Below are 23,318 nucleotides of genomic sequence, written 5' to 3'. Positions count from 1 at the left end.
TTTTGCACCATTTACAAGGGATTATTAGGCAAGTTAGATATGCCAATTAGGTATAAGCCAATTTAAATCCTGGCATAACTATCTTTTCCCTAGTGTGAAGAAGATGCTCGCTGCAAGGGTAAATCATTTCCCCTGTGGAGAAAGGAAAAGTTAACAATGTGCATGGAGAACTGGGATCTCCATGTGCTCCTGTGCAGTTTTCTTTGCCACAGTCAACTCTTTACAGAGAAAATGTGTTCACAAGAGGAACATCACTCACTTCACTAGGAATTTGCAGGGAAACCTGTGCTAAGCTCAGCTTTCCACATGGATTCCTTAAGAAGTTTCAAACTTCCATGAAGTAGAAAATCTACAAATAGACGTAAATGAAAATATTGCCTGGATACCCATTCGAGAGATTAGTGCTCTATTCAAGTCATATTTATTAAGACTTTAAGCTGTATTATCTTTATGGACCAACCTGAAATGGCCTCCCCTGAATCACAAAGTGAAGAATACAATCTGACTTTTTTGTAGAAAAGGATTAAACAGGCTCTTCACACCTCCTGATCCACAGGTGGGTCATATTATATGTTTTGTAAGTTTGGTGTATTAGGGTCAATCTTGTAATAACTATGGGGCATATTACCAAGCAATAGCGATAATTATCGCTATTGCTTGGTTAGCGGGAAAAAAATATCACCGAGCAGCGAGGATTTTTACCGCTGAGATACCTTGATATTATCAAGGTTTATCTCAAAAGCGGTAAAAATCCTGCGAAATGCATGAATATCGCTGAAAAATCAGCGATATTCATGCATTATCATGACAATGCTCTTAGCCATGTTATCCACCTTCCATCGGATAACATGGCTAAGAACTGCTTTTAGCAGGCGTTAGCTTTTGGAGATATTTGCGCTTAGCGCAAATATTTGCAAAAGTTGTTAATAGGAGTTAGAGATGTTAGCGACTGTTTTCAGTCGCTAACATCTTGGCTCGCCCACTTTGCATGTCATTAGCGATAATTATCGCTGACATGCAAAGTGGGCCCCTAAATGCCCGCTATCGCCTACAAGCTGTCGCTAACTGGTGTTAGCGACAGCTTGGTAATAGGGCGATAAAATTATCGCCGCATTAGCGGGAAAAAGTCCCGCTAATGCGGCGATAATGCCCTTGGTAATATGCCTCTATGCTCTCTAAGCTAATAACATCCTGTTAAATTTCACAACTCAAAAAACAAGCATTAGCTTGTGTACCATTAATCATTCATCATCCAGTCCCAACTAAACGATCATAGAAAACAAACACATTATTACAATAATCATTTCTTCAGGGAGAAAAGAAGGAATGTTGCCAGAGATCAATGGCTCGTCTGTACTGACTTCTCAAAGACTACATAAAGCATTAACTGATACTTCAAGACCAAATAGTTTGGAAACTGACTCGCTTGGAAATACAAAGTCCCTCCCTGAGGAGCCTCAGGAAGGGCGAGGTTCTTAAACAACATGTTGCAATGCCTTATCCACCTTTGTTGAAAAAAATATGAAAGCAAACGAGGCAGCATTGGCATGCCCAATCATGATTAAAACATTCAGCTGTTGATGTAACCATCAATGTCACGTAAGAGAGTTCCCACCTGTACCTTCACACATTCACTGGCTTCCTTCAGTGTGACTTCATAGACTTCCTACTGAAAACATCCTCCTGAGCACCTTGGAGCTGCGACTTGCACTACTCACTCTCCACCCATCAACGGAACGTCTGCCTTTCAAGAGGAAGCGCTTACCCATTGCAATAGTAAGCTGGTCTTTTCTATGATGTTCTCTTTTCTTTAATTACAAGGTTTTGCTTCTGCTTTGAGGCTGTAGTAGAGTGAACATCTGCTTCGGCAGTGATTATTGTCCTTTTTATCGTATTGTATAGAAACCTAGTGAATACAATAAAACATGGGTACCAGTAAAAACAACATTTTGCAGGGCAGGTGTGAGCCATCTGTAAATATGAAGTTCAAAAATTGGTAATATTTTTTGGGGAAAATTAACAATTTACCTTGGATAATATGGTATTTGTGATAGTGTACATCATGATATGTCGTAGAATACAAGCTGATTCATGCCTCTTTTAAGCAAACTACATTACTTAGCTCTTTAATTTAGGTCAGCCAAATAGTTTTTGTTTTACAAAATACAGATTTGGTGCATTTGTATTGCATGCAACAGGGTGACATCATGTTGTACGGTGCACGAGAATATTCACCAGATGGATAGCATGGTAGATGGAAATTTCTTTGAGAGTGCAGCTGATAGAGTGCATATCTTTTCATACCTCTTTTTCCACTAGCATTCATGAGACTAACAGACTTTCTGTATTTCTCTTTTACTGTTCTTTCTTTTATTCCGTAATTCTGGGATGTAGACTGGCTCTGGTGTTAGTAGCTTGTTGACCATATGATTATCCCCACCATTAGTTGCTATAGTTTTGTTATATTGTGCAACCACATAACAGTCAGAAGCTATCTTTCAGAGTTTCATATATGAACTTCAAATCACAAAGATTTTGAGAAGCCTTCAAGTTCCCCATGCACACAGGTTGCTTGACTAAGGGCCACATGTTAACTTTTTGACAATAGCAATGTCATAATTACAATTTTCTTTGAATTCTAATCAGGTAATCGCTATTCCTAATGTGTGTTAGCGATTCCTAGTGGGTCTCTGTTAGACCTGCCACCATGGCATGGCTCTCCCTTCCATTTTTGCTGTTGCCTCATGTGTTTTTGCTGATGTTAGATGCTTTGGGCACTGTGCCACTGCTGTCCAGTGCCACAGTACAAATGCTCCCTATTGTAAATCGATGTATGGATTATTGATTCTTTAATTGGCTGGTTTGGTTTACCTGTCAGACCCTAGTACCATGCACCAAGAGTGCCCAGGGCTGGTAATCCAAACGCTGCTAGTGGGCTTGCAGCACTGGTTGTGCCACCCACAGAAGCAGCCTGTAAAAGGGTGTCTAAGGCCTGCCATTGCATAGCCTGTGTGCAGTCTGGTACTTCCATTCTGACTGGGCAAGTGCACCCACTTGCCAGTCCCTAAACATTCCCTTTTCTTCATATCAGACACCCGTCTAGTATGCCCAAGGGAAGGGTGCATTTTAAGTATAAGGTAGGACATGCCCTGGTGTGTGTGGCATGTCCTTATAGTGAATTACAGCCATTTTTGTTTTTCAGTATTGCAAGGCTACCTCTTCTCCTTCGGCCAGAATGGGCAGTTAGATTATTACATCTTATAATCCTAACTGACTCGGGGAACATGGTAGAAATTCAAGTTTAGTATGCCTGAGCTCAGAATAATCAAATACATCTTTTAGTGGAGTTGGTTTTAACATTCTGTGTTGGAAAATACCACTTTCTAGAAAGTAGGTATTTTCTTGTCTAACTATCCAAGCTTGCCTCTGCTAGGTTGTGTATTCCTTGTCTTGAGTTTGAGTGACAGGGCTGGGGGATTCCAGGAGACAGCATGAGTCAGCCCAGTCGTGAATAGTCATGAATAGAGAGATCTGCATCTAGATGGGAGGAAGAAGTTGCACCTGGGACCTGAGTAGAATAGGGCTGTGCCTTCCCTCCGCAATGCTGGCTCCACCTCCTGTGGTGCAGCTGATGTGTCTGCCCTGCACCGTGAAAGGAGGAAAGGAGTCATGTTTACAGAGTGCTCCAGGGATGTGATTTTCCTCCACAATGCTGGCTCCACCTCCTGTGGGGGGTCTGATGTTTCTGCCCTGCACTGTGAAAGGAAAGGAGGAGTCATGTAAACAGAGTGCTCCAGAACTGGTTTGGACTAGGCAAAGGCCCCTCTGCCTCAGATGACAAAGGATTTTGGGGTATAAGTATTGGGAACCTAGAATTTAGATCACTTTTGGACAACAAAAAAAAACATTGGCTGAGGAGTGGAACCAGAGAGACTGAGGAGAAACTATCCCTAAGCTGAAGTACTGCTTGGGGGATTGGCCTGCAGTGGTTGCCCGACTGCCAAATGAAGAGAACTTTGTGTACTTTATTTCAACTTGGAAGGATATCCAAGACCTTGGAACAGAGCTTGCTTCTGCTGAAGTCTCAGGGCAACCGACTTCACCCACCAGCTACCCAAGAGTCTTCCTGAAGTGCCTACAGTTGTGCTGGACTTTTTGAGGACTTGCGTGTTGCAAGGAACTGGAAGCGCGACTCAAGAACAAGAAGCATGTCGCCGAACTGCTGCTGCCACTTCACAACACAAAGCACCTTGCATTGCCACAGAAGAGGATCGACATTGCAGCATACGCTGCCGCATCACTGGGATGCATGTCGCAGGAGTAGAGGATCGATGCAGCATCAGACGCCGCCGCATATCTGAGAAGCGTGGTGTAGGGCCTGTCACGACCCCCATCGTTGAGGAAGCAATTTGCATTGCCAGGAGAGAGGATCAACGTCACAGCAGATGCCGCCATATCACTGGAAAGGGTGTCGAAGGATCTGTTGAGGCTCGCATCACGTAAAGCATCTCGCATCGCCGGAGAAGAATATCGACGTTGCAGCAGACGCCGCCGCATCATCGGGAAGCGTGTCGCATCCAGGAGAAAGCACCATCTTTATTTCTTTGCACCAGATCTTCAACACATCACCGTCCTTGCATGTAGGGGACTACTGCATCACCTTTCCTGCAACACTTTCGTTTCCCTGCATGTTGCATCTTAAGGTACATTGACTCAAAGTGTTACATTTTAAGAACTAAAGAGAACTAAGCTAAAACTACCATCTTAAGTACAGTATTGTTAATTTTTGTTGTTTGTGGTCTTGTGATAAGTCTATATAAAGAATACTTATTTTTGATATAAAACTTGTGTGGTGTCCGTCTGTAGTGTTGTCATTTGATTATTGTATGTTTCTACAAATGCTTTACACACTGCCTCTGAGATAAGCCTGTCTGCTCGTGCCAAGCTACCAAGGGGGTGAGCAGGGGTTATTTTAAGAGTGTATCTATCCCCTTACCCTGACTAGAGGCAAGGGGCCCTATTTTTCACAAGTACCTAGTTGTGCCAACTAGAGACCCCCAAATCTAACAGTCTCAAATTGACCTACCTCATGAATATTAATGAGGTGGATCACAATGTGAGACCCATTAGGAATTGCTAAAATCACAGAGATGGATGGTGGCCTGTTGGGGTCAATACCACCACCATATCTACAATTGCTTTTAAATAAAGCATTTTTTTTAATGCAGCTTGTTTTTCTTGATAGACTATTGGTTGCATTTAAAAACAGAAAAATTAAAAGTTTCATTTTTTAAGAGCAGGCAGTGCTCTGTGAAATCATCTGATTGCTTTTTAGGAAAGTCAATCAATCAATCAATCAATCAAAGACATTTATAGAGCGCACTACCTACCCATAGGGTCTCAAGGCGCTTAGGGGGGGGGGTGCCGTTACTGCTCGAACAGCCAGGTCTTGAGCTTCTTCCTGAAGGAGAGGTGGTCTTGGGTCAGGCGCAGGTCGGCCGGGAGGGAGTTCCAGGTCTTGGCGGCCAGGTAGGAGAAGGACCTTCCTCCTGTTGTGGCTCTACGGATGCGTGGGACGGCGGCGAGGGCGTGGCTGGCAGATCGGAGGTGGCGTTTGGGAGCGTAGAAGTTGATTCGGTTGTTGAGGTAGCTCGGGCCTTGATCGTGAGGGGCTTTGTGTGCGTGGGTGAGGAGCCGGAAGGTGATTCTTTTGTTGACGGGGAGCCAGTGCAGGTCTCTCAGGTGTCCTTTACAAACATTCACAAAAGGGAAGAGGTCCCATTGGGGACTAGTTCCAGTTTGTGAATGGGTTACCACATACTTGAAGTAAGTGGTAAAATGTGACTGTTTAGCAACTACATTTCGGTCTCTAAACATTTTTACTTACGCCACTGCGTTTTGGAATTAGAAAGGGAAGCCCAAAACATGCGACTTTCCTATACCAAATCAGTATGTTTTCTCAATTCCAAACTGCAACTCAGTAACATGTTACTAAATGGCAATTTGGAAATGATCAGACCAAAATACATATTTCCAGTCGCAAAGGGCCCGATACTGAGAAAGGACTGTTTGCAACCAGAAAAATGCTTGATACATCTGGAGCTAAATGTCTTAATAAGTTACTTCACTCTGCGCTGCTGGCAGATTTGTTTGCACGTATACAATTTTACCTATGCAGCAATGTGTCATACTCTTAATTCTGTAAAATTAAATTTTCAATTTAATGTGTTTGTGAGAGCTAACTCAATGGGTATTTCCAATTCATATCGTTACAGAAGAGAGTAGCTTTTTAGATCAAACATTTGAGACCTCTAGGTGTATGGACCTTGTAGGCTCTGGAGATCAGCCCTAAGGCTTGTCTGCTTCCTCTTAGTGACTTTTTTCTGTTCAACTGCCTCTATTTAACTGTCTTAATAGAAAACAACCAGCAAAGGTCAGTAAAATACCAGTATTGCTTTCAGCTGAGGGACTTTTTTTAATGTTTCTTGCAACTGCCTCTATTTCACTTTCTTAATAGAAAATGACCAACAGAGGTCAGTAAAATACTAGAATCACTTTAGCATTCTCTAGATTCCATTCCATGGAAAATGTCTTTCACCAGTACCCGTAAACAATATTATTTTTTAAAATCTTGTATTTTCAGTGAAATGACCACCGAAGACCCTGCTTTTATATTAAAAACAGAGCCTTGGTATATACCATTTTCCTCAGAAAGGCAATATTTCTCTGCATGTGTTCCCATACTTTGCGTGTCTCACAGTTTGGTGCTTACTTTCCCTCCATGTTTAAGAACAGTAGATGTTTCAGAACCCAGGCTAAAAAGCTGCACAGCTAAATACATATAAGGTCCCAAAGGCGAGACCGATTGCATTGGAGATGCTTGTTGAAAATTCAACACAATTAGACATTTCTTACTTTCATTAACAACATTAAAGGTCATTGCAGTAACAATAAGGCACTGTGTTTGAGGGGTATATTCACAAGAACGTGTGATAACTACTGCAAGAGTAGCATAACGCAACTTTCAACATCGTAGCCTATCGCGGGACAATAACCCTGTGGCAACGTGGAATTCACGTCGCAGCAGTAGGATGTGATAGACACCAGACAACGTGTCAAATGTCTGCATGAAAATCAACACCACACCGCAAAAATGTGATACGTGAACGCAAAAAATCATACGATGTGGCCAACCGCGGCAAAAAAAGTAGCGAACACCAGCCACAGGCCTGCAAATCCCACGCGTCTGGCGGGACAATGCACCATAGAATCCACAGAGACAATACACCAGAAACAAGCCAAAGCACGTAGCAACATGGATGCACCCGGACCCAGCGCAGAGGCCAACTCGAACCCCACAACTCCCACAGACCACCAGCAAGGGACAACGGGGTAGGGGAAGGCCAAGGAGAAGAGGGAGAGGAAGACGGGTTGCAGAAAACGACCAGCAGGAAAACAAGACCAGCGTCACGGAGGTGACAGAACACTACCAGCAACTGACCCACTAGCAGACCACCTGGATTGCAGTGCTGAGGAGGCCAATCCATGAGGCCAATGGGCGCCGCAGGATGTGACTACCTAAACCAGGCACCAACCCGCTTCTAACAGGAAGGCAGCAGCAGTGACAGGAGGTTGCTGTCCAGCGCCACCGGCGGAGCTGGAGGAAACCCAGGCCACAGTGTGGAGACGGAGTAGGGAGTATGGACACAGATCGAGAGGACCTGACACAACATCAACAGGGAGTGCACCGAACAGGGACTGGGGGGTGGGGGAAGATGGGCATAATAGCATACATGCACAACGAGGAGTAGAAACCTGCACACCCAGAAACACCCAGGATCATGTCCCAGATCCCCTTGGCACACTGTAGCACACACACGTAGCCCAAACAGCACACACACATTGAAAACAATGTGGAACAACGTGCATAGCCAACACTGCCGAACAGAGGACACAACTGGCTCTGCACATGCACAGAAGCATGCTCGCTACATCTGACAGAGGCGGAAACTGTGAAATGGAAATCTATGTGTACGACCTCACATCGGTTAAGTAGACCAAATATACACTGTCCCGCAGGAGAATCGTGACCACCCAATCAGGCACAATGTACATTGCCATACAGTTTGCATGCAAACCAGCACAATGCGCCAACATATATGTCAACACAAAGTAAAAACACACCTCCCCATCACATCACAGAGAGGCACACAACACCTTCAGCAGAGCATAGAATACAACAAATCATTGATGCCGGTGAGGTCCACCCACAGTGATGCCCTGCAACCGCCCATGAATATCTAACGCAACCCTTCACCAGGACCCGGCCAGCCAAGCTACTCAGGGGGGAACACCGAGCCTGCAACACACCACTTATCAGGAAGCACCCGCAAACACAGCTGGCTCATGACACTTCACCCACCCACACATGGCACACCAATAAACTTTGTCAGCACACCAAAAGGAGGAGGCCCAACAGGTGTGGGTGGGGGCCGAACCCAGGGAATGTGAACCAGGACACATACGTAGGGGTCCATCACCCTTCAGGGCCCACCCACACACCACCAAGGAGAACCACACTGACATAGAGACACATGCAGATGCATATTCAGAGCACCTGTGTGACTCACTGGCCACCTTCTTTCACCGCAAGATCACCGATATCCACGACAGCTTCAACTCCGACAACCCCGCACCCACCACCGACTCCGACAACCCCGCACCCACCACCGAGTCCACCACCCCTACGACCACCACCCGCACCAGTCGCCTGGCCGCCTTGTCCAACGTCAGTGACGAAGACACTATCAAAACCATGAACTCCATCCGACCCCTGCCCTCACCACGTCTTCAACAAAGCAAGCACAACCATCGCGCCCCACCTCTGGAAAACTATCAACAGTTCCTCCGAGACAGCAACCTTCCTGGAAATCTGGAAGCACGCAGAGATCCACGCCCTTCTGAAGAAGCCCAAAGCGGACCCCAAGGACCTCAAGAACTTCCGGCCCATCTCCCTGCTCCCGTTCCCGGCAAAAGTGATATAGAAAATTGGCAACAAACAGCTTACCCGCTACCTCGAAGACAACAGCATCCTGGACCCTTCCTAATCCGGTTTCCGCAGCAACCACAGCACCGAGACCGCCCTCATCGCCGCCACTGACAACATCAGGATCCTGATGGACAAAGGAGAAACAGCCACCCTCATCCTCCTGGACCTATCAGCAGCCTTTGACACAGTCTGCCACTGCACCCTATCAGCACGCCTCCACAACGCCGGAATCCGAGTGAAGGCCCTGTCCTGGACCACATCCTTCCTCTCTAGCAGAACCCAGAGCGTCCGCCTCCCACCCTTCCGCTCGAAAACCACAGAGATCATCTGAGGCGTCCCACAGGGATCCTCTCTCAGCCCGACGCTGTTCACATCTACATGGCACTGCTCACCCACGTCGCACAACAACATAACCTCAACATCATCTCCTACGCCGATGAAACCCAGCTGATCATATCCCTCACCGAAGACCCCCACACCGCCGAAGCCAACCTCCACAGAGGAATGAAGGCCATAGCCGACTGGATGAAGGACAGCAGACTGAAGCTGAATTCAGACAAGACGGAGGTCCTCATCCTCGGACCCACCCCGTCAGCCTGGGACGACACCTGGTGGCCCACATCGCTAGGCACAACCCCGGAACCCACAGACCATAACTCCACCCTCTCCATGACCAGGCAAGTCAACTCTGTCTCCGCGTCCTGCTTCAACACTCTCCGAATGCTCCGCAGGATCTACAAATGGATCCCTCCCGACACGAGAAAAAACGTCACCCGGGCCCTCGTCACCAGCAGACTCGACTACGGGAACGCCCTCTACTCAGGAACAACTACCAAGCTCCTGAGATGACTACAACGAATCCAGAACGCCTCGGCATGACTGATCCTCAATGTCCCACGACGCAGCCACATCACACCCCACATGAGAAGCCTGCACTGACTCCCCGTCAACAAAAGGATCACCTTCAAGCTCCTCATCCAGGCGCACAAGGCACTACACAACATCGGACCTACATACCTCAACAACCGACTCAGCTTCCACACCCCCACCCAAAGCCTCCGCTCAGCCAACCTCGCCCTCGCCACAGTCCCCTGCATCCTGAAGACCACCGCCGGCAGCAGATCCTTCTCCTATCTCGCCGCCAAGACCTGGAACGCTCTCCCCACCAGCCTACGACAGACTCAGGACCTGTTGGCCTTCAGAAGACTCCTCAAGACTTGGCTCCTTGATCAGTAGCGCCCCCCCCCCCCCACCCCTCCCCAGCGCCTTGAGACCCTCACGGGTATGTAGCGCGCTTTATAAATGCATTGATTGATTGATTGATTGAGAACCATGCCCAGGGGCGCTCAAATAGCAGTCATGCACCCATGTTGGCTCTGCGTAGGACGGCCCCGGCCACTCACCTAACTAACTGAGTGGGTTATGACTAAGCTACGTGTCCAAGCTCCAACCCGCAGCCTGCGGTGACATGTCTGCATCTGATGTACACAGCACAATGTAATGTCGTAGGGACCAGGGCCCGCATGCATACTACAAGACCACAGGGACACACACAGATATCATGTAGAACTGGCTAAGGGGACATGTGCCCGGCCCCTTTATTGAAGGGCCACATGTACTGTGACGCCTGTGCTGGATATGTGTGGGGTGAGTGTAAGCCATTCGGCACTGAATGTCTGGTGCTGGCAACCACTTGAACATTGGACACCAGTGTAACGGAAACAGAAACACATACAATACAGGGTCCACTGCTGAGCAACATGGAGGGAGCCAGAGAAAGTCCAGAGGACAGCCTACATGCAAACAGAAGTGTCTGTGAGTTGCAGTACACTGGGGTTTGCACACTAGAGATGAGCGCGCTCATGCAAAGAAAAAGTCTCAGATTGTGTCCCTTCGACATATTTCTGATGCAGATGCAGTGGTGTGTGTTAGACCTGCATCATCTTTCCCATCAACGTCTCAGAGCCCCCACCCTGTTTCAGCTGACATACCTGTGCAACCGCTCCACAGCACAAAACACAATCCGCAATGGACAATATACCTGCGGTGCACTGAGTCACTGGCACCTGGAGTGCTGAGCATGGATATCAGCCTGATGAAGGCATCCACGATAGGCTTGAGCAACTCCATAAGTCTGCCAGGACCACAGTTTCAACTCTGGCAGGTGGTGGTTGGAGGTGTTCCTTGCGGCGGTGGTGTGTGCCTCCTGCAGTGATGCGTCGTCCAGGCCGGTCTGGACTCGCTTTGTTGTGTGAGCCCTGGAGGGACGCATTTGGGCATGGAGGCAGCATACAGTGCAAGGCCACAGAGGAATGGCATTGATGACCCCAAGGCCTACGCCTCAGGGGCCAGCCAATGTCTCTTGAGAAGATGTCCCGGACCTGACCAGCACAGAGTTAGTGGCCCCGGATGCACTGCGGCCAGCACAGGTACCCACCCATGGGACGGTGCCTTGTGGTGCAGTCAGATGGGCCTTGCGATCTGAGCGGGTCACCGTCAATGTCCGAGGTGTATGTTGCAGAGGGTTTTGGGGGATAGTGGAAGGTGTCCTCCAGGGCAAGATGCAGAAAGGTTTGATTTTACCTGGAAGCAGCAAATGGAGGAGTGGAATGCAACAGAGTTGTTGCCACCACCAAATTCTGTATCAGCCACATGAAGATGTAAACTGCCCCCTAGTCCATAGACTCAAACGCCACCAAAGTTTGATCAGAGAGTGTCCATGAATGTCGGGGAACAGACTTAGTGGCACCGGGGCTGAGTGGGGATGCAGTCTGCGATGATGCCGGTACACTGATATGTACTCCGCCATTGCAGAATCATGACTCTGTGACCTACTGGACCACAGTGTAGGCCGGAGGAGGCGGTCAGCATGGGCCAGTTACTGAGTGTTGCAGGCATAAGTTGGTGGCCCCACCGGCATGCGTAGTTTAGGTTCAGTGGCATCACGTGTTTGGTCCGGCTTTCGTCCAGACTGAGTCACATCTTCCTCTTACTCCTCTCCGTGCGTCCACTGATTTGTGCTGGATGTGAGACATGTCGCCGGCTGGCGTTGAACAGGGTTTGTGGCAGCACATGTTGCTGACTGGAGCTGAACAGGGTTTATGGCAGAACGTGACGCCGGCTGGCATTGACCAGGGTTTGTGGCAGCACCTGTCGCCAGCTGGCATTAAGCAAGGTTAGTGGCACCACATGTCGCAAGATGCCCAAATGGAACCATGCCTCAATGATTGGGGGGTTCTGGTGCTGTGGCTGCTGAGCCAGATTTGGGGTTACTGCCATTAAGGAGCCAGGATACAGTTACACATATGTGACCCACTGTGCCATGGAGGAGGCCTGCAGAATATGTCAATGAGGAAGGAGTGATGTGGGCCCGCATCAGGGGGCCAGCAATGGTCTGAGAGGCTGGCAGGGTTGCGGGCCTTAGGCTTGGAGCTTACACAGGCACGTGGTGGGCCCTCCATGATACACACCAGTGTTGGTTGCAGACCAGTGTGGCCTGGCTGCGTACGTTCTGGCCTGATGGGTTCGTGGCCAGCGCGCCGGGGTATGCAGGCCTCATGGCGAGGTGGGAGGCACTGCCCTGGCAGAGATTTTGGGCTTTCCAGAAGAGGACCGCGCCCAGGGCTACGTGATTTTTTATTCACACCCCACGCTGGCCTGGTGTACGCCAGGCCATCCCACTCTGCTCACGCTTACCTGGGGTATAACAGGCAACATTTCTGCCAGGACCCGCACTGGCTGGGGTGATATGATTGTGTCCACTGCACTTCATACACCAAAGGTGTATGTTGCCCTGGATATGGGTGTGTTCTGCATACGGCGATCTGTCTAGCACTCGGCTGCAACTCTTGGCATTGTGTACTTTCCCAACCATGGTCCTTTTGCATCCTTCACATATGCCTGGTTGCCACCTCTCCCCACATTCGGCTTGTGTGTGGCTGACGTTCCATGCCGTTGATTGGTCATGTTCACAGCCTGCCTAGGTTGCCATTGTTAGTTGTTCTATCGTGTCAGGTGGGTGGGCATGTTGTTGTGCATGTTGGTTCTGAATTTATGACGTGTGCATGACAGAGTTGTGGATTGCATGGTTGTGAAGTTGAGGTGAGTGGGGTGTTCATTGGGAATTTGCCAAGGGGCTGGGCATTTCCCTTGGTGCCATCCTGGGAAGACTGGTTGCTGATGGACTGTCGGAGGGGGAAGGGATCATGCACACTTGCTGTGTATTTGGAGGCGACATTGGTGAAGGTCCCACAGTGTTCTGATGCTGCCTGCACATTGATGTGCTTCATGTTGCTGTTTCACCAGGGGCACAGGTGGGACACGAGTGCAGTGGATGGCCCCAACACGTGCATGCATCAGGCTATGGCGTATGTTCCTTGCTTGGCCTCCAGCAGTTCCTGCGCATTGTGTTGGACGTATGGGGCCTGGGGTGCCAGGGTGATGGTGATGTCCAGGACAGGTGTGGGGGACTTTGATGTTGCTGGCTGTGAGACTCCGCCGACTTTGGAGGGTGTCTGTTGGGGTGTGTCAGGAGCCAACAGGTTTAGCACAGCCAGCAGCTTGGTGTGGGGTGGGATGTTGGTTGTCTGCAGTGTTGGTGCCGTCGGCCTATTAGGCGATGATGGCCAGGAGCGTGGGATGATTGTCAGATTTTGGGCCTGTGAGGCGGGTGCATTTTCTGGGGGGCTGCTGTCTTTATCTGCGCTGCCTCTGTGGTGGTCAAGGGGGTGTGCGGGGTGAGTGTTGTGGCCCTCTTGGGTGTCTGAGCTGCATCTGTTGCCCTTTCGATGATGCCCTGGGCTGGGCTCCCCTTTGTGGTGCAGGCTGCCGTACGACTTTACACCAGGACAGAGCAGGTGTTTGTGTTCTTATCACCTATCTTGCTGGTCGTTGTGAAGGTTGAGGTGTCGTGTTGTCGCGGCTTTTTGCACGGGAATGCCTACTCTGCATCTCATTCGCAAGAGTTTTGGGGGTCCTCGTGGAAATGTTTTTTGCGGCTGCTATTGCAGGAAAACTGCTGCTGTGGGCTGTTGGCACCTGCTTGTGAATTGTGGGGTAAATGTATCATGACTTTGGCTGCGATAAAGTGCAGTTAATTCTCCTTGTGAATATGCCCCTTAGTTTTTCTGCTTATCACTGGTGATATTCAGTGTCGGTTATTTGGTCAGATTCCAGCAACTGTTCATATTTCACCAACTTGAAAAAACAGCTGAGCTCAACACCTGCCAGATGATTCAGGGCAGGTGACTGTTATGTTGGCCTGAGAGTACTGGCACTCATTTCTTTAAGCTTGCCCCGTGCCACCAAAAGCACATGCCGGGCAAGCCATACCAGTAATTATTTGGTAAAGTTCATGTCTGTTAGCTCTACCTTAACCAATAAATACATTCAAAATGCAGAAACAAATTAGAAATCTGAACTTTTAAAAATAATTCACATTTCCTTCAATTTTCTAATAATGAATCACGAAAATGTCAATGCATTGAAATTTACATCATTAGTCGTTAAGTGCGGATTCATTGTGATACTGTAGGAGTGACTGTGATGTAGGCATTAGTTAAACGGATGTCTGACGTGTCACCATTCCCTTTCAGCAACTGAATGTGCAAAAAAAGAATAATTACACAACGTTTTTAAAGTTCTTTTGTCTAAAGTACTCATCGCTCTGTGACAAGATTTATATCATGTGGATCTGTATTGCAAATATGAGGCCCTGCCCTCCACTGGCCCAGGGCAGAAACCTTAAGAGGGTGTGCACGGTGCAAACTGGGTCACTGCACACATATCATAAAGGCTTGCTTTTCTCAGTGTAATGCAAACTTGCATCTCACTGGGAACAATTCATTAGTGAAAGGCAAACCAGCTGTTTAAAACTGCCAGTCCACCTTTCACTGTGCAGGAGGCAACAGACCTGCATTTGAAAGGAAGATACCTAGGGTGGTCCTGTAGAAGTGTCTGCAATCCCTTCAGCAATACCAACGTGCCCTAGGAGTTCAAATAGCAGGGGGCCATGCCTTTTGTACCCAGGGGCACAACTGTTAATAAAACCGTTGTGTTTTTAAGCCGTATAATTGCTTTATAGGTAAATGAAGATATCCTTTGGGACATTAACACTAACACTGAGGCAAACACAGTGACACAAAAGAACCAACACTGGCATGGGACATTGGCATGGGTACAGTAAATACGGTAATACCAACTAGGAGCCACTGGCACTGGGGCACAAGGAAATGGGTGATGTCATATTTTACTGCCATTAACAATTGGCCATTGACATAGGAAACCATGAAACAAGAGCAGCAATATGAGCAGGGCAGACAGACTCTGAACGCTGATGTGGGGCACAGCAACTAATGGCATGACTATGTTACAGGGCAGTTTCACTGCAAAACCTGACACAGGGCTGTTGACATTAAGATAGTGGCACTAGGACACAACACAAGCCCCGTGGCATGACACAGGGACACTGTCCCAGGTAAACTGGGAGAGCAAGCCATGGTGTAGTGACATGTGGACACCGACAGGAGAACTGCCACAAAAACACTATCACGTGGATAGTCACTGTTACAAGGAAACTAGAGCACTGGCATTGATATGTGGATATGGGAATAGTGCTACTGGAGTGTTAATATGATTCAAAAACATCAACACTACTGCACTGTCCTAGGGACACCAGCAATCACATAGCCACACTGACTAAAGGGGTGCATATTTACAAGCTCTGATCGTCATAGGAATGTCACTTAACGTGAATAAGGCCCCCTTTAATGCTATACTTAGCCTGAAAGGGGAGGGCAATGGGTGTTGTGCTGGGTGTTCCACTGTAACACCGATTGATGTTAACGCGGCCCCATATTTACATGGAAAACATGACGCAACAAGGAGAAATGTTTAAATTCTCCTCACTTTTGCTTTTTCCATGTGTGCTGCGTTGTGCAGCACACATGGAAACAGCAAGAATGCCACTGAATGTTAATGTGCAGGAAGGTGTCCCTTACTTTAAAAAAAAATACGTTTGACAACTTCTAGGTGTGCTGCATTATGCAGCACACATAGAAGTTACAACATTCCATTTACATTTACACATGTTTTTTTTCATATGTGGTACTTACATTATTTTACAAACAATGTATACCTTTCAGTGAGTGGCTTAAGAATAAGTTAATGAATATTTACAAATGTTCATTGATTTTTTGGAGCTTCTCCTCCTATGCAATGCTGATGATTAATGTTGTTGTAAGCATGCCTTTTTTAATGTTTGATGGCTTGGTGGTGGGTAAGGTGGTGTCTGTACAATTGGAGGTGAATGAGTTGGTTGTACTGGGGATGTTGATGATGGATGAGTTGGTGATAGTGCCTCAGGTGCAGGAGTTTGCTTGTGGAGGTGGTTGGTTTGTGGTTATGACAAGAGGATTGGCAACAGGGTTTATGAATAGTGTGTCCTGCATAGGCTGAAGGGAAGCTGAAAAGGTTAGGGTCTGATTGAAATCTTGGAAGATGTGATACTTTGTCACAAATGTAACAGATATTCCATTTGCCATATTGCATATGGGATTGTAATTTAGTGAAGCGGATATCCGTCATGTTTGTGATGGTCCAACCCTGCCTGCCAACATTGTAACAGGTCATGGTTTTTGGGTTGTTGGATTTGGCTTTCTTTGCAGATTTATCGCCAAACCTTTGCCTTTACCCCGTTGTTTTTTTAGCCCATTTTTGTTGGCCTTAGTTATCTGTGCATTTTACTACTGCTAACCAGTGCTAAAGTGCTTTTGTTCTCTCATCTAAACATAGCGACATTAGCTCATTGAATTCATATAGACATCCCTAGTATTGTAGTACCACAGGGCATGTAAATTAAATGCTACCGGTCGGGCCTATGAAACTTATTGTGCCACTCACTAGATTAGCTTTTCAAGAATGCAGCCTGTGTGTGAAATTTTAAACTGCCATTTCGATCTGCCAAGACAATCGTCTTTACAGCTCCCAAACAGCTTTCCTAAAGCATATAAGTCACCCCTAGTGCAGACACTACATTTAACAGAAGGCGGTGTACTGTGTATTAGAACAGCTGGACATGTACTTCTAAATTTTACATGTCCTAGTAGTTAAAAAACATCTAAATGCTTTTTCACTACAGGGAGGCCTCCCTCACGCTAAGGAGCACATTTAGTAAGTGCTATCTTTCAATTTTAGAAAGTTGTCATTTTCAAGTCCTAACCATTTGGTGCCTGCAGCCTGTTTCTGGGTCACATGACTGGGCGTAGTTGGCAGTAGAACTTTCTTCAATCCTCCTAGACAGCCACTCAATAGGCTCTACAATTAACTGTCAGGATGGGGGTAAGCTGGGCACAGCACACTTATTAACTTAATAAGCTGTGCCCTGCCTTCACACAAACAACATCTCACCACTGCACTGTAGTCAGCTTGCAACCAGGACAGGGGAGGCAAGGAACACAAAGGGCTTCACATTGAATTCGCTAAAAACTTCTCCTACTTCAAAGCCAGCAGCAGGTATAAATAATTGACCTTACACCCCACTCTTCAGTACACTCCTAGACCTATGGATGCTACAGAAGAAGCACTGCGGTGCTGCTTTGGTGCCAGGACTGTCACTCTGCTGCCCTCCTATTCTGCTGCTCTAATGCCTGCTGATTTGTTTTCTGAGAAGCAAGAGGGATCTGCACCCTTTATACAATCTGAAGTCTCCAAGGGTCAGTCAGATGTCCCTGTTCTGAACTACAGGGACATAACTAGTCCCAGAGGCGTCCTGGTCCTGCAACAAAACCTGCCTGAGTCCTGCTTACCTCAGCCAAAGTGAGTTACTGAGTGACAATTAGTGATCCTCAGGTCTTGGACAGATGGCAGCATATTTATGAGTTCCTTGTGCCATTGGAGCATAACTTGTTATAATGCTCCAAGGGTGCAAACAAAAAAATCACAAATATGGAGCAAGGCAAGGTAGTGCAAATTGCTGTGTTGCTTAATCCTGAATTCAGGAGGTGTTTCACAAGCTTTGTGAAGGGGGTTTACATGCAACACCCATGGATTTTGATGTTTTGACAAGATTTTGACAGGATCCTGTAAACCTGGGGAAGTGCCTTTAATTTATGTCTCCCAAGGTGAGGCATAACTGGAAGAAATAATGTAATTTCTCCTTGTTTATTCCTCTTTCTGTGTGTGCTGCATTCTGAAGTATCTGTGCCTGCTGCATTTTGCAGCACACACAGAAATAGCAAAATGCCTCTCATGATTGCTTTTGTGCAGGATAGGTGGCCCTTTGTGCACATAAAGAATCCTGCTGACAACACAGGCACCCTTTCAGCATGGTGCCAGGTTGCCTGCATTGGCTCAAGCCTGCCAAAATGGTGCCAGTGCTGGGGGAAACAACATGAATGCACCTTATTAGATAAATATGGTGCATTCCTGCTCTTTCTCATTGAATTAGGGTAGCACAGCAAGCTGATTTGCTGCACTGCCCTACATTGCTGTGCTGCCCTACATCAAATCCTCATAAATGAAGCCTTGATGTTGCCTCAGTTGAGCTCCCCTGAAGTTTTTGAACTCTTCATGAATGGGCCGGTCAGCTCCAAGATCTTGTCGCACACCGTTCGCTAATGTGAAGTTTCGGCAAACTCAAATCTTTGTGCCACAGTAAACATCATCAACACAGGCCAGTACAATATCTGAACTTCACACTACAGCATCAACAGCTCGCAGTGACCACCAACACAGAGTTCGACAAAGACTTTCCAAAATGCCTGACAATACATTCACAATACAGAGACTGTCGTTTGGGACGCCTGGCCCACTATTCACACAACATTGAGGTCCATTGTGGCAGTCCATCCGATTGTTGCAGTCCCTTTTCCCGCAAATGGGACTCTTTGTGCTGGACTTTGAAGGCAACTCTTTCAGCAGATCTACCCTGGTCCATGTATCCGACCCACAGTTCCATCATGGTAGGCCTGAACTTGTGACTTTTACACAGTCTCACATGACCAGAAAGCTGCTAGTGGTGCTTTCAGTTTTTTCATGGTATTTTCACCTAAATCTTTAGAATTGCATAACTCTGGTTCTACTGATTGGATTTTTGTTATTTTTTTTCAAATAGTGCATTATATAGTTCCTAGATATTTAAATTGGTTTGGGATTTTTCTTGCTATGTTTTTACTTTTTTACATTTTGAGGTGTTTGCTAAAAGAGGGTTAAACATAGATTCATTGTGGCTTCTGCTTGAGTAGGTATCCACCCCTCTAAATCAGTAACCCAATATCCAACATTGTTCTTGGGGCTTGCCATTGAATTTGTTTGGTAGTCCCTCTAACATTTTCATAATCAGGGCATTGAGCTGTGCACTCTTTTTTCTTGAACTGCCACAATATTCACAGTGCATCTTTGCCATGCCTAAGTAATATTCCACAATGTTATGCTAGGCATGGGTCTGCTTGTCAATCATCCGAGGGAGTCTTTTAAGTAGTCTAATTTCACAGTGAGTTGCACCCATCCCACAAATATCACACCTCAAAGTAGCCTTCACTTTAGATAAATTGATATTTCTTGAGTTATAGATAACACCATGTGAAGACATCCACATGTGAGGCCATATGACATGGTCTGAAGCGGGATTTTAGGGCGGGTTGATTGAGAGAAGACTGGAGGACTGTGGGGTAGTTTACAGAGGTACTTGTACCATGAGGGCTGTATATAAGTGAGTCTTAGATAGTCAGAACAATCATCTCTGGTTGATTAGGTAGTGACTGGGAACTAACTGTACTCAAACATGGTCTCTGTGTAGTAGAACAGTACCTCTTCCTCATTCCCTTCCTCCTCCTACTTGTCCAGCTTCTGCTCCCTCCCTTGTTCTTGGGTAGTGTTGTCCACTGGGAAATGCTTCTTTAAAAAATTATTGTGGTTTCTCCTCGGATTGGCTAACACCCTCCACTTGTAGGTGGTTCCGCATCATCATCTGTTACAATTGACCCAGTACGTGAAAGAAGACGAAAGAAGTTGAAATACCTTCCAGTGACCAATTTTTAAAAACAACTCGAATAAAGAAATCTATTACAAATGTTAAATAGAGTTAGTATCTACAAACTACTTGAATACAAAATTACATTAAATATAGTTAGTATGTTCAGTACTAAAATAAATATATGTAGATAAGGGTCGATCCTTGCGTAGAGGTATTACATATTTTTAATGTCAACCCACCAGCTCCAGTCATTGAGCTTTCCTTTCTGGATAGCATTCTTGATGTCAGCTGCTGAACCAGTGTCTTTGTAGTTGATGCTGAAATGGTATTTCCTGAAGCTGAAGCTATTGAGAGAAAATAGCTTACACATTAGAGAAATTAAAGTGGATAGAAAACAATAATTTCCAAAAATGATTAACCATGTATACAAATATGTAAAGCAGCATGTGGTTGCTGTTAAAGTATTAATGATAAGATGTAGAATTAAATATCAGCTGTTCCCACACTTATCTGACTGACTAATGACATTATACTTACCTATCTCCACCATCTGTGTGCTCTAACATTCCAGTGTGGTTTTCTTTGCAGTGCTAGGAGTAGTATTAGATGTAACAAGTGGTGGATGGGACTACAACACAAGGCCTTAAAAGTGAGATAAGAAAATGCATGAATATATTTTGGTTAAAAATGTGAGATCTAAAAGTACAATTACATTACAATAGCTAAATGTATATAATGGTGTTAATGTCTTGGAAACAAAGTTCTAGAAATCCCCTACTGAGTGGTAATGAGATTATTTACATAAGGCATACGTCTGTAGTGTCATGTGGTCACATTCGAATTGAGTGAGAACACCATCACGTTAAATTTACATATTTACTTGAACACTGTGCATTGACCTTCAACACACATTTCATTGTGTGCATGTGCAGGATACCATTTTCTAAACTGGCCTTGAATATATTTCCATTTCATAGGCATATTATCAACTACCTTCAACATTATGAGGGTTAAGTTCACTACGTGAAATGATGTCTCTTATTTTGATGCACTCAACAACATAGCTATCATAATAGAAAAAAACCAATAGTGGACTGACTTGGGCTTTGACATGGCAGCATGGATGATGTTTATTATGTTAGCAGTATCACTTCCTTTTTTAAATCAGAGGAGCATTTTGCTGACACTGCAATGCTGCAACGCTACCCAGTGCAACCAGAGGGTCTAGCCGATTTCAGGGCTGTTCGACCTGCTGGCAAGGGTGGAACTATTGCGGCGGCCATCTTGGGTAGGGCTATCCTTCCTTAGGGGCGAGAGTCACCGTTATAAAAAGAGTAGAAGGACTATAGCGTACCATCACTGCTATTTTCGCCTGAGGCTTGAGCCGGGCGGTCATTCTTCTCTCTTGCTGCATTTTTTAAAATTTGCTTATTGTTTTCACTTGCCCTTTGTGTCCTCTCCCCCCTGCACCAGCGCGCGGATTTAGCGCGACGCTGTGGTGTCTCTGCCGATTTTGGGTAGAGACATTATTTTAAATCACTGACCATTTTAATATATTGGTTGCACTCCTCCTGCATAGCGCTGTCTCTCCCAGAGGGTCCAGCCAATTTCAGGGCTGTTCGACCTGCTGGCAAGGGTGGAACTATTGCGGCGGCCATCTTGGGTAGGGCTATCCTTCCTTAGGGGCGAGAGTCACCGGTATAAAAATAGACGGCCATGACTCCGCACAGCGGACGCGATCAGCGGACGCGCTGGACTCGCGCCGGAGTCAAGCCAGAGTCCTGCCCGTCTGCGCCCGTCCGCGCACGGGCCGGGCACAGGGCTAAGGACTCTGCTGGGACCACTAAAGGAAATTATAGCAGGCAAGAACTACTAGCCATAAAACCTGACTATGCTTGTGAGCTGCACATTTTAGACCCTTCGGACTGGACAGGTCCGGTGAGTTGCCATAAATGTCACAGCACATTCTCATGGTTTCAGGTATCCGCCCTTACAACACCTACCGCCCCCCCCATACTCTAAAGGCGGGCTTAATTAATGCTAGATCTCTACCAAAACATGCCCAGCACATACACAACCTCCTAATAGATGACAACCTAGATTGTCTCTTTATCACAGAGACTTGGCTCAAACCCTGGTGCACTCCGGATCTGGTACATGCCCTACCTTTAGGGTATGGCATCCAAAGGGTTGACAGAGGTAATGAGCAACGGGGGGAGGAGTGGCCATTATACATAGAGATATTTTTGGGTGCGTAATGACAGAACTCCATGATCTAAAGGATGCGGAAGGGATGGGCTTTAGTCTTAAAATCCATGACAACTTCTCTTTCTCCGGGGCATTAATCTATCGCCCTCCCGGCACTAGTACCGACTTTCTAGGAAGTATGGGAGACGCGCTAAGCTCACTGATACTTAGCTACTCAAACTTTACCTTGCTGGGGGATGTGAACATCCATCTTGAGTCTACCACTGAAGCATCCACTGCCTCCTTTAGAGAAACCATGGATGTACTGGGTCTCAAAATATGTGATACCCCAGCCACCCACGAGGCGGGACACACGATTGATTGTATTGCTACCAACTTAGATATTTTAACAATAGATCAGTTGAAACCCCAAATATGGACAGACCATGCACTAATACCTTTTACGATCACACCAGAGACTAATGCCAATAATAAGCACACCTGCAAAAGCAACCAGGCCAAACAAGAGGACTGGAAAGCCACTATGAAGCACCCAGAATTAATTTCAATAGCTAGAGATTGTAGACCTAAATCAGCAGGATCCCCAAACCTAAACACCTTTAGGGAATGGATTACTGTACTAAAAAGTATGACCGGACAGGGAAGACGCAAGCTCAAACCCTTTGAAAAAGAAGAGATCCGCCCCTTGGTTTGACCTAGAGCTCAAAAACAAACAGGGGGAACTAAGACAGGCTGAACGTAGCTGGCGGAAAAACTACCTCAGCACAGAACGCAGCAAATATAAAATGACCAAGAAAGCGTATCACGCACTAATCAAACAGGCTAAAACAAAGTACTTCACGTCAGCCATAGCTACAGCCAATAGCAAACAGAAAGCGATCTTTAATATCGTGAAGGACTTTAGTAAACCCAAATGTTTATTGTAGGACATCCCCCCTCACAAATGCTTTGTGATTCGATCGCAGACTTTTTTGAAGGAAAGGTTAGGGGTCTGACGAAAGACTTTGAGGCTCCCATTTTCGATCCAATATATGAGGACGAAAACACAAGGCAGGAAGTCACCCAGCTTACAGCTTTTCGTACAATCAG

General features: G+C 46.4%; 1 protein-coding gene across 1 annotated transcript in view; it reads left to right on the top strand.

Moving 5' to 3' along the window:
- The first annotated feature begins 1,592 nt into the window (after window positions 1-1,592).
- The window catches only part of LOC147701322 (putative methyltransferase DDB_G0268948), a 318,014-nt gene continuing 296,288 nt past the window's right edge, over window positions 1,593-23,318 (top strand). The window contains exon 1 of the mRNA XM_086928631.1: window positions 1,593-1,776. The gene's annotated coding sequence lies outside the window, so the exon portion shown is untranslated. The remainder of the gene's footprint in view (window positions 1,777-23,318) is intronic.

Source organism: Lissotriton vulgaris, chromosome 7, assembly GCF_964263255.1.
Source record: "Lissotriton vulgaris chromosome 7, aLisVul1.2, whole genome shotgun sequence".
Lineage (NCBI taxonomy): Eukaryota > Metazoa > Chordata > Amphibia > Caudata > Salamandridae > Lissotriton > Lissotriton vulgaris.
The sequence above is the reverse complement of the archived record's forward strand: the minus strand, read 5'-3'. Positions and strand labels throughout refer to the sequence as shown.